Genomic DNA, 4,348 nt, shown 5'->3' with positions numbered 1-4,348 from the left:
ATATATATATATATATATATATATATATATATATATATAGAGAGAGAGAGAGAGAGATAATGAGAGAATATATATGATATATGATATAAGGAAAGGCAATTGGACAGGGGACGATAGGCACATCAGTGCATTTATATACGCCCCTTACTGGCCTCTTAGGAACCTGGAGAGGTCAATCGTGGAGAGTCTAAGGGAGAAATGTTGGGGGTTGGGAGTTGACACTATTGAGTCCGGTAATGAGTTCCACGCTTCGACAACTCGATTGTTAAAGTCATATTTTTTACAGTCAAGTTTGGAACAGTTAATATTAAGTTTGAATCTGTTGTGTGCTCTTGTGTTGTTGCGGTTGAAGCTGAAGTAGTCGTTGACCAGAAGGACGTTGCAGCATATGATCTTGTGGGCAATACTTAGATCGTGTTTTAGGCGCCGCAGTTCTAAGCTTTCAAGACCCAGGATAGATGGTCTATTTTTGTAGGGTATTCTGTTTCGAGTGGAGGAGTGAAGGGCTCTTCTGGTGAAATATCTTTGGACGTTTTCGAGAGTGTTGATGTCTGAGATGTGGTGTGGGTTCCAGACAGATGAGCTGTATTCGAGAATGGATCTGGCATAGGTTTTGTAGGCTCTAGTCAGTAGTGTGAGATTGCCAGAGCAGAAGCTACGTAGGATCAGGTTAACGACTCTGGAAGCCTTTTTGGCGATATTGTTGCAATGGGCTTTAGCACTTAGGTCTTTTGATATTAGTATTCCAAGTTTGATTTACTTGGAGTTATGTTGTGTTGTTTAAATGTTCCTTTTTTTGAGTAGTGTATATGTGTGTGTGTGTGTCACAGATACATTGTAAATTTATAATAAGAATTACAAAAAGAATATTGTGAAGCAAAAAGCAGGAAAAATGTGCAAAGAAATACACATAGAATAGAAAAGATCTATAATTATTGCTTATTGGTTTTTATAGTTTTAATACAGCTTTTATGCTGTTTTAACTTTTGATTTGGAGCTGCCCAGACTTGGCTATAAGATGTGCAGCTTTATACAACTATTTCAAATAAATAAATTAGCGAGCAAATTCTGATCTTACTTACCGTAGTTACAGACAAACCTGTTCTCCCTCATAAAATTTACATCATCAATCTTTGTTTCTGATGTAATCAGCGGCAGCTCATAAAATCATAGGCCTTTCGTAAAGTTTGGTTGTGCAATTTCACTCCTGATTTATTATTATTATTAATTCTTGCCACCATAGGCCAGCACAGCTCTCGTACAACATGGAAAGAATTGTTGTGTATGCACAATGAGACACAGAGGCTCACTTGTTCTGAAGGGCAGTTGGAGTGAAGGTGCATAACGAGGGAGGAAGGAAGGGAGGGAGGGAGGGAGGGGTAGAGGGAGGGAGGGAGGAGGATAAGGGAGGGAGAGAAGAAAATGAGAGAAAGGATGAATGGATGAATGAAAGGAAAGGGAGGGAAGAAGCGAAGGAAGAAGATGAGAGGAAGGAAGGAAAGAAAGAAAGAAAGAAAGAAAGGAAGGAAGGGAGGGAGGGAGGAAGGGAGGAGGATAGATGGACGGACGGACAGACGGATGGACAAAGGAAAGGAAGAAGATGAGAGGGAAGGAATGAATGAATGAATGAATGAATGAATGAAGGAAGGAAGGAAGGAAGGAAGATAGGGGAGGGAGAAAAGAAGATGAGAGAAAGGATGAATGGATGAATAAAAGGAAAGGGAGGGAAGAAGATGAGAGGAAGGATGGATGGATGGACAGATGGATGGACAAAGGAAAGGAAAGAAGATGAGAGGAAGGAAGGAAGGAAGGAAGGAAGATAGGGGAGGGACCCTACCATAAAAATCGAATAAATAAATAAATAAATAAAATAATAACCAATAACCAAATAATAACCAATAAAATATAACCAACAACCAATAACAATAAATAATAAATAAGAGAAGAATCAACCTCTGCTCTTGTTGCTCCCTTGTAGTAGTTTCTACCATGTGTGGCCTACAGCTGCCTTGGAACCAGGAAATAAACAGCCTTGATTAGATTAAGATTAGATTAGATTAAGATTAACAGACATTTGTGCCTACTTTAAATTCATTGTTGAGTTTAAGGTGTTGCATACAATCCTGACTGGGAAGCGATAGCCATCTGTGCGGGAGGCAAAGATCTCGGATTGCTTAAGATGGGTTCATTAGGGAGGCATTTTAATCACTCTGTTATTTTTGTGAACCAACAACCAAGGATAAAAATAAATTGATTTTCCCTTCCCCTCTTTCACTTCCAAAGGATCCCGCTGTAAAACTGCAACTAGGGATTTTCAATATTATGCATGATTTACTTAATGCACTGCTTAGAAAACAAGAGAAAATTCTACTGGATTCCCCACCCCCACCCCCACCCCCCAAAAAAGAACCAAAAGGCTTCTAGCAAAAAACAGAGGTGGGCAGGAGAGATGGAGCTTTTGCTCAAAGACCTCTAGGGGGCTCTGCAAATCATAGCTGAGAATGAAACTATTTACCGTACTTCGATTCGTGTAAACATACCAGGCCTGCCAAACTTTATCAACAGTAGCTAGTATCATATTTGTATCACATTTAATTGTCTGGGTTATTTTTGTGATCATATTTAATCATCTAGATTATTAATATTTTAATCCCACTCCCCCTGCTATCTATGCTATTCTATCCTTTCCCTGTTCTGTTCTATTCCATTCCATTCTATTTTCCTATTCTATTCTATTCTACTCTATTTTATTCTATTCTACTCTATTCTGTTCTGTACTATATCCTTTCCCTATTCTTGCTTTTAATAATGGGTTTTTTAGTGTTTTTTAAATTATTAGATTTGTTCTTACATTGTCTTTGTTATTGTTGTGAGCCGCCCCGAGTCTACGGAGAGGGGCGGCATACAAATCTAATAAATACTACTACTACTACTACTACTACTACTACTACTACTACTACTACTAATAATAATAAATAATATTAATAATTCTATTCTATTCTATTCTACGTCTAGTCCTAATTCCTCTCCATCTAATTCCTCTACTCTACCCTACCCTACTCTGTTGTATTCAACTATGTTGTGAATCCCCAAGTGTCTGTCAAATAGCCCTGCTGTGTGTGACAACCCAAACAGCAGAAACTAGCAGTTTCTTTCAGTCTCTCTCTCTCTCTCTCTCACACACACACACACACACACACACACGCACACACACACAGAGAGAGAGAGAGAGAGAGAGAGAGAGAGAGAGAGAGAGAGAGAGAGAGAGAGAGAGAGAGAGAGAGAGAGATATGTTTGAAAAAAGGCCCAGTTCTGCATTTGGAAGGACTAGTGGAATGACAGTGTGTTGTCCCCATGTGTGTTTGTGTCCATGTTTGTGTAAGTGTTGCCCATTTGCAAATGCTAAGAAAATGAACAGGGCCCTCAGTCCAACAGTGCTGTAGTCACACACACACAGAGAGACAGAGACAGACAGACAGACAGAGATTTACCCACCTTTCTTACATTGAAGAAAAATTGTCCTTAAACTGTTTGATCCAGCTAGCTGACCCCTTTCCGTACCCAGATCCAGGGCTTTGAAACAAGCAATGGTAAAGTGCATCCCGGCAGAAGAGAACAACCAAGTTCAGAGAACACCAAGGACCTCATCAGAATATGCTCCATTGACCTCATTGGGATAATTACCAATAGCTTAAGACCATTGAAGTAGAGATTTGATAAGAGCTGCTTCTAAGATTTTGTTTGTGTGTATGTGTATTACTGCAAAACATTTTATGTGTCTGTATGTGTATATAGATGGGTGGATGGAAGGAAGTATGGATGGATGGATGGATAGATAGATAGATAGATAGATAGATGATAGATAGATGATAGCTAGCTAGCTAAATAGATAGATAGATAGATAGATAGATAGATAGATAGATAGATAGATAGATAGATAGATAGATGATAGATAGATGATAGATAGCTAGATAGATGATAGCTAGATAGCTAGATAGATGAGATAGATAGATAGATAGATAGATAGATAGATAGATAGATAGATAGATAGATAGATAGATGATAGCTAGCTAGCTAGCTAGCTAGATAGATAGATGATAGATAGCTAGATAGATGATAGCTAGATAGCTAGATAGATGAGATAGATAGATAGATAGATAGACAGACAGACAGACAGACAGACAGACAGACAGACAGACAGACAGACTGACAGACAGACAGAGATTGATTATTGGTAGTAGGTAGGTAGGTAGACAGACAGACAGACAGAGAGACAGACACACACACACACACACACACACACACACATACATACATATGAGAGAGAGAAAAAAAATGATATAGAGCA

Source organism: Erythrolamprus reginae, chromosome 8, assembly GCF_031021105.1.
Source record: "Erythrolamprus reginae isolate rEryReg1 chromosome 8, rEryReg1.hap1, whole genome shotgun sequence".
Classification (NCBI taxonomy): domain Eukaryota; kingdom Metazoa; phylum Chordata; class Lepidosauria; order Squamata; family Dipsadidae; genus Erythrolamprus; species Erythrolamprus reginae.
Note: the sequence above shows the minus strand (reverse complement) of the source record.